A 14,060-nucleotide genomic window follows, 5' to 3' on the forward strand; every position below is an offset into this window, starting at 1 on the left:
TCCCAGGTCCTATATATCAACATGTACTTTGCCATCAATTTGGAAGAGATTAATTGAAATTCTTTTTCTGACTTAACCATTGAATTATTTTTCATTTTGTTAAAGAATTTGTCTTTGGTAATTGTTCAACCAGCAGTTTTTGTAAACACATTTCAACCTTCAATTGCTCACCTATTGTTTACTTTGACTTGTTGTTCTTAATTATTTATTTTTAATAAGTCAACAAGTATTGTTGCTGCTTCCAGCTACGCTAATAAAATTGTCAGTCAGGAGCACACATTAAACATAGTGAATAGCAGAAAAAAAGGGAAGTTCTGCTTCATCCATAGAAACATGTATCAGCTAATGACAGGAAGGTGGACTTGAAGAGCCACCATATTCCACTAGGTTATGCAAATATAAATCTATTTTCACAGTAATCACTAATTGCAAAAGAGGAAGCTAAAGCTGTGATCAGCATGAAAACAATAAATGGGAATGTGTTAAAGTGCCAAGTGCTCTGATTTCTTCTGGACACATCAATTACCTACATTTTCTCTAAAGAAAGTCTAAAATTGTACTTCTGTGAATAGAAGAGTGACTGGAAGCTTTTGTTTAGCTAGAGAATACAAAGCTGTTGAGAAGTGTTGTCAAGTGTGTCAGAAGCTGTAAATGCAATACTGGAGAAACCTGATACTGGAGAAGAAGGCACCAGTAAATTAACAATGAGTCTCAGAATGTGTACAGTTATATTTTACATTGATAAAGCTAGAGAGAAAAAAAAAGGAAAAAAAAAAATATTAGTATTGCTCTGAAGAACTGGGTTCGTTGGAAGATTCCCTGAGTGAAAATGATTTTTGCAATAGGATTTTAAAAAAGAACACAACCTGAGAGAAAGATTGAGTAAGAACAAGGCAGTGACAAAGCAATTAAATTAACTGAAAAAATGTAGAAGTGATTGAACCAGTAGACAGAGGAATGCTTCAGTAAGTTTAAGCTTTAGTCTTTATTTTAAATGCAATTTTAAAATTAATCTCCATGTAGTCAAGCAACTTGCAACGGAAGTGACCTAAAAAGGAGGATAATTGTTACTTAATGAGCAAGTAGGTAAAGAAACTCATGCCAGCAAACACAGCCAAATTGCTTCCTTAGCAACTTATGGCATGATACTTAGTGAAGATTCAAGACAAATCTCACTTGTGAAGGATATCAGGGACATGCAGTTCTTTCAGACCCTGTCTAACCCCAAAGGTATACGCAGTCTGTGCACACCTTAGCTTTTAACACTACGAAGTTTCACATTGGGCTCGAGTACAACTGTGTAATTCTTTAAGTCAGCAAGTAGCCAGGCATTGAAACTTGAAAATGTAGTGCAATTTGTTGTTCTGTAGTGTGTTCTTCATTTCTACATCTGCTTCAGGAGTTAAAATGAGTCTATATGGTTAGTCACCCCCTAAACATCTTAATTCAACTCTCCTGTCTTGATTCATGATCCCTAGAATGAGTCAGAAGTACTAAGGACCTTATCAGCACTCTTGAAAATGCTGGTTGTATTGTTGTGGGCTGTGTCTTTTTAGAAGTACTTTCCTGGTTGGGTTCCTGCCAGTTGCTAACCCGCTGCTTCAGAAGCAGCAGCTGGCCTGACAAAAGCACACAGTGACATAAAATGTTTGGATATGAGTTTAAAAATTTTAACTAGATAAAGAAGAAAATGTGGTGAAAAAAAATCTTACATGAATAACTTCTTGAAGATTTCATGCAGAAAGCAGGTCTCATTTCCTAAAGATCCACATCAATACAGCACTTCCTTATCATAAAAATTAAATTGCTTTTCAAGGATGCTTCTTCCTATTGCTTTTATTGGCAAAGTTTTCTAGCGGGATAAGGTCATACTGTATTACTTGTCTGACTTCCTCTCTGTAGGTAGTTAAACTAAACTGCCTGACAATAGAATCCTAAAGGTATGATAAATTTTAGGTCTTCAGACCTACTTAACTTCTAGTAGATAAAACTACATGTGTTTCCAGTTCAGAGAATTTCAAAGAACACTTCTTAAATTTCAGAAGCAAGAGTCATAAACACAAACCTGACAAGAAAGCTGACTTCTACAGTAAGAAAAAAGCTATAAAGAAAACTTTTTCTTTTATATTCCAACACTGACAAAATCTTCCAATTCATAATTTATGGAGTGCCCATTAGCAGATGATCAGTGGGATGTCAAGGACTTCAAAAGTGATTTTTTTTATTATCAGTGAAGCACAGTGACAATAGGAAGAACAATATGAATTGTTATGTCTTTATCACAGTACTCAGATTTGCAGAATAGGAATAATTCCACCAGCACTGCTAAACCAAAAAGTGAAAATACAGCTTCCAACTACCTGTTCAAAAACAAAGGACAGAGAGAGAGAAATCAAACATGATAAATCAGAAAGAGAAAATACAAGTTACAACTTATATAGGCAGGAAAAATGAGAAAACAGAAGCTACTTAAAAGCAGGAGACAAAAGGATTTTATGATAGATGAAAGATAATATAATTATGAGAAATGCTCCTGTAATTTGATAAAAACAAACAAACTTCCACTGTATAAGGTGGTGTTTGTTTAGCTTTTGGTCAGTGCCCCAGTAACCTGCAGTGTCTACAGAAACACTTGTGCAAGAATTACACTTCCAAAGAGCATAAGGAGTGCCAAAAATTTGGTAAATTTGTATTGGGTGGAAGGGGGGGAGGTGAAGAACAGCTACAAAAATAATTTAAACATTTATTCTAAAAGGATTGAATGGCACTTTTAAAATGCAGACTTTAGGTGACTATTGTAGTGCTAAACGTATATTTGTGGAAAACTAATTTCTGATAATGTAGAAATATGTATTTATGGCACAGTAGTCATCGAGCTGTATGACAGTTTGGGCTGTTATAAAGATACTGGCATATCCTATCAGAAGAAGTGTGTACAGGTCCTTAAAAATTCATGAGAAAGTCTGTGAAAATAGTAGTGGCAATATGCAAACTACAAGAACTGTATAAATTTTCATTTCAGAAATACTGGAGTTAATACTTTCACAGGCTTTTAAAACAGATTTGTCCACTTTTTGGATTTGGAGACCAAAAAAATATTGAAAATCAGCACTACATTATTTTCTTGTGAAACAATATGAGCATTATGAAACTTCCTTTCATCTACTTCAATGACCCAGTCTGGAAAATACAAGTGAAATTTAAACTGCAAGGTATCAAAAATAAAAATAGCTGTTAAGAATTTTAGTTTAATTTTTTAAGTAGCCATTTTGTGAATGCTTTAATCTGGCTCCAGGAACTAACCTTGCTGTCTAAATAATAATTTACCTGCTGTTATCCACATTTTTTTTGACTATGTTCTTGCTTGCAGGAACTTTGAAAAACCTTTGATTCTGATTATATATGAGGCAGTGCTCAAGCCTGTCATTATCATATGTCCTGAAGAAATCGTAGCATGAAAAAATAAATTTTCTAATGTCCATCTTAGCTTTGAGTGACTCTCCTGAGAACTGCTAACTATAATTTAGGATTTGCCAAAATTAGAATGAGTAATATTAGATCAATTTTCTTCCCGTCTTTCAAAACTGACAGAACCCACGCATAAAATATCCATGGAAAGACTATAGATATTTGTCCTTTTTTCCCCCATCTTTGCCAAATTCTAAAGCAGATCTATTGAAGATGAAGATAACTTATTTCTCTGGAACTATGTATTTAAACATACATAAATTTCTCCTCCCTGAAGTTAAGATACCCAATTGAGAGACCTGATTTAGGACCAGCAACATGGGAATTGTGTGAGATTGTGTGAAGAATTATGCATTTCCATTGTCCACTCTGCAAATGAGAATAATGCAGCAACCAGTACCTCACAGTCCAACTCTCCCCCTTAAGAATACAGCCTTGAAACATAAACAGTACAAGAGTTAATAATGTTTATTGATTTAGTATCAAGCTGCTATGAAACAAAAAAAAAATATTCAAAAAGTCAATAACTTCATTAACTAATGGACACAAACTGTTATCAATTTACAACTATATCATTTTGCATATTATTATACACAATTATGAAGCTGCTATTTATCACTCTTAAATCTCATTAATTGCACGTAGCTGCTATTAAAATACAATTCTGTCACCCTTTCCTCCCCAGTCTACTTATCATTGGAATATAATTCTGTCCATCTTTGCTCCATCCTACTGCACAAAACCTTCCAGGCATGAACTTAATGGAGAGTCGAAGGGGTTGTCATAGGGGTTCCTTCTGTCATCCTCAAGGGCTTGGATCTAAAGGTCCATAGTCTGCTGGTAGTAAATGTTTACACCCCTACCATCAAAATTCCACCTTTCTTTTTTGTCTGGTTGTTTTTACACTTTATTCTCTACTTCACCCATATCCACACACATCCTTTCATTAATTTTCTTCCCTTGTTCTGTCTAGTCTCCTCAGAAATGAGCAATATGCTTTTAGTCACTTTTCCCCAGCTCCTTATAATTCTGTTGCCACCATAACCAAATGTGGTATTGTGGCTACCCTTAGCCAGACAATCTGCATCTTGTAAGATTGAATGACTCCCCAGCTGCCCTTCAACTACCTGTTTTGTACTGGTTATATTTGTTTTGCCTCATACATTTGATTAAAGTCTTCATTCCTCTACCTAATTCCTAGGAGTTTGACTCACTCATCTTGTATGCAGGCACTCCATACATAAGAGCAACAAGTTTTTTTTTCATTTTGTTTGAGAATACACAATCTCTTGCTCTTGTGTAGCTGCTTAATTACTAATCATTGACCTGAACAATCTCCTAGTTTCCTGCAGACAACTGTGTTGTTTTGGGCGTTCCATACTCCAGTGAGATTTATTTCTTACAGCAATAACACAAAATGAAAAAAATAATGTGATCTCAATGTAGTGGTTCATGTTTGTCATACATGTTTTTGTTTCCTTTTAAAATGTATTATAGTTTTACTGCATTTGCAATATAAATCCTCTCCTTTTCTTTAGTTGCTTTTTTGTGTTCTTTTTCTTTTGTTTGGATTCGTTTTGGGTTTTTTTGTGGGTTTTTTAATAATTATTTTATTTTACAAATATAGGTTTCAGGGTCTCCTTCTCACTCAGTCAGTGACATGAATCAGACCTGCACAGCTGAAAAATCTTTCTCATACCTCTGGCATCCTCACCAAGACTTCTCTGCTGCTGACAACTGCCTAAGTATCAAGAACATGAGATTATGTGAGCTTATTTCATGGACACAAGTGCAACTTTAGCACATTTACATTTAAACCCTTGTTTAAATTTAAATGAAAAACAATTCTTAGAAGCAGCAGCAATCTAAAGGAGAAATCTTGACAGAGTACAGACACTTTGAGGCAGAGAATAGTGGTGATTCTCTATAGGGTCCTAGTCAGTAGACCTTGTACAGCAGATGTACACCCATATTATGCTAAAGAGAGTAAATAATTTAATAAAAAGAAGAAGAATGCATGGGACAATCTGAGCAGTATGAATAGATGGGCTGAATGTTTGGCTCTTGTAGACCACAGAAGTGCAGTCCCTGCTGCTGTTTATCAGAACTGTTGCAGTTTTATCTGGTCTTTAATAAATTCTAGTTCTGACATGCCTTTATCAATGCCAGTGAGAGCCATGAAATAGTGTGTAGCCCATACTATATGTAGGCCGTATTTCAGTATTTCATTATATTATGATCATGCAAAATATTGAAGTAGAGAATAACTTGATCCTGTGCTAGTGTCCTTTGTTACTTCAAGAGGCTGTAAACATTTAATGGACAGAAAAAGGAAACACCTCATTCAAAGAAACCTTAATTCAAATAAAAGTGCAAATGATTCCCCTGGTATGACTAATAATGTTATGAATTAACATACCTCATTGTTTTACTGCAGTTGACAAGGATGAAGAACAGAAACCATTAAACAGTTTCTCTAAAGGAAAGAGGATTCCCTGTGTCATTTGGTACTTAGGATTGATTTTCCTTAAAAGTTTCTAGAGTATATAAACCATGTAAATAGCTTCTGAGAGTAATTGGCATCCTGTGTAGCTAACCCACTGAGGAAACTTTGTCTTTCTTGGATCTGTACATCTTTTGCTTTTTCATTATTCATCAATGTTTCTCACTCTGGAGTATTATTCTGTTCTTTTTTTAATCAAGTAACATGTTTTAGGAGCAGGTTCCTTTCCCTTTTTACTGATAAACATAGACCTGCTACATTTAAAGTCTGAATCAAAACACTTGAATTCTTTGTCTCTTGAGAGCTTCTGAATGTTCCTGAAGGAAAATATTCTTCACAGAAAGCTTCAGGGAAGTTCAAAAAAAGGGAAATACAGTACAATGGTTCCTCAGAAATTTTCCTTCCTTCCTTCCTTCCTTCCTTCCTTCCTTCCTTCCTTCCTTCCTTCCTTCCTTCCTTCCTTCCTTCCTTCCTTCCTTCCTTCCTTCCTTCCTTCCTTCCTTCCCTCCTTCCTTCCCTCCTTCCTTCCCTCCTTCCTTCCCTCCTTCCTTCCCTCCTTCCTTCCCTCCTTCCTTCCCTCCTTCCTTCCCTCCTTCCTTCCCTCCTTCCTTCCTTCCTTCCTTCCTTCCTTCCTTCCTTCCTTCCTTCCTTCCTTCCTTCCTTCCTTCCTTCCTTCCTTCCTTCCTTCCTTCCTTCCTTCCTTCCTTCCTTCCTTCCTTCCTTCCTTCCTTCCTTCCTTCCTTCCTTCCTTCCTTCCTTCCCTTCCTTCCTTCCTTCCTTCCTTCCTTCCTTCCTTCTTCCAAAAGGTGGTTTATTCAATGGTTGTCTCTTAGGGATGAATGAATCCTGGATATGTTTTTGGCATCACACCTGGAGATCCTCTCATGATGTGTTAGGGAAGACTTAGAGTTGTAGTACTTTTGCTGTAGTTCTGGGAAGAAAAACTGGAACTTGTAGATACTCTGACTACAGTTTAGGCTGCTATGTTTTTTTGTTCTCAGATGAAAGAATTTGAGTGCTTGTTTTTGCTTATTCAGTTTTTCAATAGTGGTTTTTTTTTCTTTTTTTCAGATTTTTTTTTAAGGTGAATTATTCTTAAGACCTAGTTTCGATGGAATTTGTTTTGCTAGTTAGTTAAAAATTGATAAAAGGGCATTTTACCCAGTACTGTCATATTTCCTTTCTCCATGATTTTCCTTACAAGTTAGAATTAGCTTACTAGCCTGCCAGTATCTTTCTAGCTAAGCTGCTTGAATACAATTCTAATGATTTCTTGGTCAGTTTCATTATTGCTCAATTTAGCAATGGGAAAATGACGTGTAAATTTACATGCTCCTCTATGCATGACCTCTCTGCAAGCCAAGGTTTTGTGTTTGCTTTAGGGAACATGTACCTTCTTAACCAGTTTCTTTTGGGAAACTGCAAACAAAAAAAATAATGTTTATGGAATTTAATTTCTAACAGAAAACTGCTTTCTCTGTGTTAGTCATGTACTGGTTTTTGAAAGTTGTGATAGTTCCTGAGAAACTGGACTGTAGCTTGTGAAAAACAGTAGTGCAGATGATTAAGCCTGATGCAGGGATCATATTTATGGGATCTCAAATGAGCTTACAAGGCCAAGCAGTGGCTCCACATGTCAGAGCACTTCTGACAAAATGCAAATACATAATTCCATATACATATGTTTTCTCACTCAATACACAGCTAGTTGGTATATTTTATCTTCCTTACTGAAAGGTTACTAAATGCATACCATACAGAACAAACAGAGGCTTAAGGCTCAAAATTGATAAGGCATTCATGACAGAATCTTTATGTAAGGCATGGAAAATGTTAGTTATTAAAAATATTCCAAACCAGTAACATTGCCAGTATCCTGTAACCTGGAAACTGATCAGGAGTCCTCAGTTCTGATACGTATTTTCTAACAATCTACGCCTTATAAACCAAATATATCACTGTTATCAAGTAATACTATGATTTTTAAAATAAGTTTTACTACATGAACTAAAGGGTTAAATATTTCTCCATGCATATGCAGAGGATGCCATATTAGCAAAATATGCCTGGAGTACTGGCAAGAATATACTTTTTATCTGTTTGCACTTGCATTCTTTTTTCTAATGTCTTTCTTTTCTTGAAGACACTGCTTACCAGCCAGCTAGCTGAGTGATAATCAGAGCTGGTCAGATTGCTATATGGCTCTCTTTTACCCCATGCAGTCTTCCTTTCTTTTATCAACTGCAGAATTTTGTTCAGAAGCTGTTTAGTGCTGCAGCAGTGTGTGGTAGATGCTAAAGTCACCATAACAGAGAAAACACAAATATCTCTAGCAAAGATTTGGTAACATGCATAAACTGTAATCCAGATCAAACTAACAAACTAATCTCTGTGTGACAGAGCTATAAATAAGATACCCTGAACTTTTTTCCCCCAAGGAAGAATTTAATTTTGAATGAGGCAATGCAAAATAATAAAGAAAACCTGATACAGCACTTGAAGCAAGTCTATTTACTTTCTCATATCCAGAATCAACTTCTTCTCATATTAAGCTTCATGAAGGAAAACTTTTATGTCATATATTTGTGCTACAACCTCATTTTCATTACAGCCGATCTCAATTTCACCTTGGTAGAAACAGAACATGGAAATGATATGGTAGAATGAATTAATTCTCTGTACATGATATCTTGTCTTGAATTGGTTTTGAATCAGAACAAAAACTTGTCTAAGAGCATTTCATGACAAAAGCGTATATTGGTCTTTCATTGTGACTGGCTATATTAAATAACAAATTATAGTTGTGACTACAAAAAAAATGAAACCCACCTGAGAGGCTTGATTTTTAATCCATATTCTAATCCAAAAGCAGCTGAAATTACTAGAGAGCCTCATAATGCCTTCAGTAATCTTTGAATCACTCTGTGAGGTAGGCCATGAATACTAAATCCATCCTAGGGTATAGAATAGACTGTCTTAGACTAGACTAAACTAGAGTATTTCAGTTGTAAGGTACCTAGAATTATTATCTAGTCCAACTGCCTGATCAATTCAGGGCTGAATAAAAGCTAAGGCACATTGTTAAGGGCAATGTCCAAATGCCTCTTAAACATTGACAGGCATGATGCAGTCTGAAACCCCTGGAGGCAGTTTGCCCTCTTGGCTGCCAGGGCATGCTGTTAACTCATTTTATACTACTATCAACTAATACCACCAGTTCTTTTTTTCTAGGGCTGCTTTCCAGCCACTTCTATTCCAGATTTATACTTGTGTCTGGCGTTAACCTATGCCAGGTGCAAAACCTGACTTCTATTGTTAAATTTCAAATAGGCCTATCAGATATCATCTGTCGATATTAGTGAGAAATGCAGAGATTAATTTAAACCTGACACCAAAACAATTATTTTTCTTTAATTTTTCACCTGTATCAGGGAAAATCTAAGCACAGCAATAAAAAATATGTTTTCAGTTGCTAAACAGATTTACAACTCCCATGATGTGGGAAATTCTGTTAAATTTCAGGGATCACTTTTCCATTCTTTCTCCTACCAGTCAGCTTAGAAGTGAAAAGGAGAGCAAACTGAGCTGTTCAACACACTCCATTTCTTCAGTCTAGGCTAGATGGCATGAATATCTTGTGATGCCAGGTGATCCCCAAAGCAAGCACAGGACAGCTCTAAACCTACTCCCTTGTGCAGACAACCCAAAATAACTCAGCCTAGTTGAAGGGACTTTATCTCAACCTTGTACTAAGTTCTGAAGTGCACACTTCAAAATATACCAAAGGGGTCCAAGTCTAGATAGGCTGTTTGCAAAGTGTTTTGGTTCCAAAATGCTTTATAATTCAAGCAACAGAAGCAAGCATTCTGTTTTACTAACTTGTTCCCCTAATTTGATGTTCAAGATATAACAATTTAAATTAATATAACATTAATAAGAATACACCACTAAAATAATTATGATAATGACAATAAAGCTATTCTGGGAGAATTCAAAGTTGTTCTGTTGGAGTATGTCCTTCAGGTCATACTTCTGAAATCAGACTTCTACATAAAATTCCAAAAATAAGTGTGATGAAAACGTAAAAATACATACTAAAATGTTTGAGCTAACATTGCCTATAGAAAATCAAATTTGTTGGGAGAAAATAGGAGAAATTGCTATTTAAAGGAGAAGAAGCTAGACTATATATTTCTTTTTCATTTGTTGTGATAACAGAGAAATTGAGTCTAAATCTGAGAAACTTCTGAAATATTAAACAGTGCAACTCCCCCAGCCAGAAAATCTCAGATGGGAAGCAAGACCTTTTTGCTGGCAAATCCCTTTCTCACAGCCAGCCTTTGGGCAGTGAGTGGAAGGAGCCAAGATTCCATCTGTCATTCTGGGAGGATGACCATCCCAGTTGTGAACCCAAGGTGGGTGTCTGCAGGCAGTCAAGAAACAGGCATCCTGTGATCCTCCTATCACAAGGGTGATAGGAACTCCTGCTGCTGGTGTCCTGGAAGTTTTACACATGAGGTGAGAGAGTCAGGTAGAAATCAAAAGCAGAGCTGAAGTGAGATGCAGAAAGCTTGAACTCCATTTCTGCCCAGGAGTGAATTTCATTTTCTACCTGTATCTGAGCAGGTAAGATTCATGTCTATTTCTGGTGTGAAATTGTGTAAGTAAATTTTAGTTATTGGGGATGCTGTGGATGAAAAATAAAATATCATCCAAAAAAAACCAAACCAGACTACAATAGGGTATACACATGATCAAAACAAATGCACAGAAAATAAGGACAATATACCTCTATACATATTTTAAAGATATTTGCCTATTCCTTATCAGTCTCTTACGTCTACAAGTGCAATGAGTAAGTGACAGCCTACAGATTAAGCAGGTTTTCCTTCCTTGTACCCATCACACCTCTAAAATGGCAGCTGAATTGGGCCAATGCCAACCTTGTACCACAGTATATAAATTATCCAATCCAAAAGAAATCCTGCAGTGTTTTTTAATAGAAAAGACCTGCTCACTAAGGAGAAAGTTGCGGTGAATCTCTGAGTCCCACACCACAGTCAGTGCTTCTTAGTGGTGGTGGCTGCAAAGTAGAAATTAAAGTAGACCCAATCAGGACTCCAGCTGCTTTGTAAAAATTATGTTGCCTTTTTCTCAGTTATTTAATGAAAAACTACACAGGCATATTTCTCTTGCCACACTTCTCAATCCTAATTGTGCTCTCTGGAGCTGGTTATTAATTTGAGGAAGATACAATTATCCAGCTATGCAGGGGTCCTGCTAATTTTTTTTAAACTCAGTTTTATTAGAGAACAATAAAGTTAAACTGCTGATCCTGAGGGGGAGAAAGGGAGGGAATGGTGGGAACAACAGAAAAACAAACAAACAAACAAACAAAACCCCACCAAACAACCCACAAACAAAAAATCAGGAAGAGATAATTGCTGCCTACAGTGCTGTATCTTTACCATTTTGATAGTTTGAATTGCCTGCAAGAGAAGAGTTGGAGTTACATAAAAATGATTACAAGGTAGACCTGGAGTCAGAGACTTTAATTGAACAGCAACAGCAATTGGCAAAGTGGCTAAACTGTGTCCTCATGGTAACACAGTAACAAAGCAGCAACATGTCTTTTCTGTCGAACAGATGGTGGGTACAGGCACAGGTAGATTGTGTCACCCACCTCAGACATGTGGACAGCGCCTTTGCTATGTTCATTGAGATACATGACTGCTTGGAGCAAGTTTCCATGCTAAACAACAATCCTCTCCCGCACAGGGCAGGATTTTCCCTTTTATGAAGGGTATAAACTGTCTTGTTCATGTATTTGTTTTTAATCCACCAAAAAACAGTATTTAATTCTGACTTTCCTGTGCTGTGTTGCTGTGGAAGCAGAGAACCTGCCTGCAGCAGAGAACAAAACCAAAGCTTAACAAAGGTCAGTTGAGGAGGCTCAGCCACACATGGGAAGCCATGTGGACTCTTTGCAAAGCAAACACTGGTATTGCTAAATTAACAACATCTCCCATGCATTTAGCACATCTCCTGATGTAGTGTTTTTCATTCAGCCAAAAAGAAAATCAACAATTCTGAAATATAATTTATTCTTTGAGTAGAAGTTTTCCTTTAGTGACTCATTCATACCAGTTCCTTATCTGGGTATCCCAGAGGCTTTTGGGGGCTGGATACTAGTGACAACAAGCATAGTCATCCAGGTGCTGCCCTCCTCCTGACAACCAGTTATCTGTTGGAACGTGTGCAGGTTGAACACTCAGGAAACTCAGATCCACACAACTGTTTTCAAACTCATTAAAACTGTGTAAGTCAGATTTTAGCCCCCTGGCTCCAGCATATTCCTTTGAAAATGTTTTCCCCACCTAAATGCACCAGGTTACATAAAATGATATGGGCTTTCTGCAACTACTCTTTGGTGTCCATCTCTGAGGGCTCTTGTCTAATATTTATGAGGCTAGATTGTACACATAGAGACAAGGCTGATCGTCTCTCTGGGATGTCTTCATAGGCATCAAAGCAGATGACATCCGTAATTTCCTTTTATTCCTCAGAGTGAAAATTAACACTGTTCTAATAAGACTCTTCTGGGTTGCCCTGATACTCTTGCTGAGAAAAGGTAATTTTTTTTACTCTCAGTCTTCCTGGCCACTGTGGCCAAGGAAGGAGAAAACACATAAGCAGAAACAGTCCTTCATCTCCACATCTCATGTCCAGATAACACACAAGGCTTGATGGCTTTTACTTTTTCCTGTGGATAAATAGTCCAAGCTACCAGCTGTTCATTATTGGTTTTGACTTACAGTACTATGAAAAAATAATAAAAAAACACCAGTGGTATGATTTTTTAAAAATACGTATTGACACAGCATAGAAACATATTAGAATCTGCATCTCTTCTCATGCCCACAGCCATGACATGAGCAACAAGAGTCGCTATCTCTCCCTACCTCAAACACCTACAAGAATGGAAGAAATTTGCTACTTGCTCTCAAAGTCAATAATTCAGGTTATTTTCAGATCATATTGGAAAGAATGAAAAAACAGACACAGAGAATAGGTTTTGCAAAACAAAGTTCAACAAGATGCAGGGTGAAATTTAACTTCAGCTTTTTAATTGCCCTAATCAAATAACTGTCATGCTCCTGGGTTTTCTCCTAACTGCATGCATATACAGTACCCACTAATTTTTTGCATTTTTTGAATTGTCAAACATCTATTCATTTATTGACTTTTGCAGGGAATCTGAGTACACTATTCAGATAGACACGGAGGTATCCATTGCCTTTACAAATCCAGGCACATGTTTCAAAGGATCAGCACACCATGTGTGATGGAGAATACTCCCAAACAAATGCCTGCTATCAAGTTTTTATACCTAAACTACTCAACAGAAATCCTCTCAAATCAAGGGAATATTTGTGTCTAGAACTCAACATTACATATTGTACAAGAGAGAATAGATATAGCTGAGACACTGAAATACTTAAACTGAGAACATGTATTTATTTTTTGTAACTCTGGTTTGGGGGAGGCATCTAGAAAAATAGTGTCATCCAGTCTGAAGTGAAACACACATTGCATTTCTTTGTCATTAATAAGAAATGTAATTTTAAAAATGTTTGAATATTTTTTAAAGTGGTTCTAGTGACAAAACACCTGAAGCTAGGGGACATTTTTTCAACTTACACACTGGTATATTTTCGTTCTGGCAATATCAGGTGGATATGAATTATCTTTACATATTCTTTAAAGCTGAGATGACACATGAGAGTTCAGTGCAGTAAATGCAGAAGGGGCCTTAGAGGGTCATGGAAGATAATCTTTCAGAGACAAAGTCTCTTTGAATATTAAAGAAAAAGTGGGCTCAGATTTGGATGATTTAGGAGAGCCTGATTGGAACAACTTAGTAAATCTGCTGTGATGTTAGCCATTATGACCCCAGTGAAGGAGATTAAGAGTCTGTTTGCACATTTTCCAAATGACACAGAAAAGGGTAAAGCTTCAATAAGGCCTCTAATACAGGGGAGGGACAACACGCTATGAGAGCAAAAAAGAAACCATTTTCTGCAGCTCT

The sequence above is a fragment of the Chaetura pelagica genome, unplaced genomic scaffold, assembly GCF_000747805.2.
Source record: "Chaetura pelagica isolate M959 unplaced genomic scaffold, ChaPel_1.0 scaffold92, whole genome shotgun sequence".
In the NCBI taxonomy this organism is placed as follows: Eukaryota; Metazoa; Chordata; class Aves; order Apodiformes; family Apodidae; genus Chaetura; species Chaetura pelagica.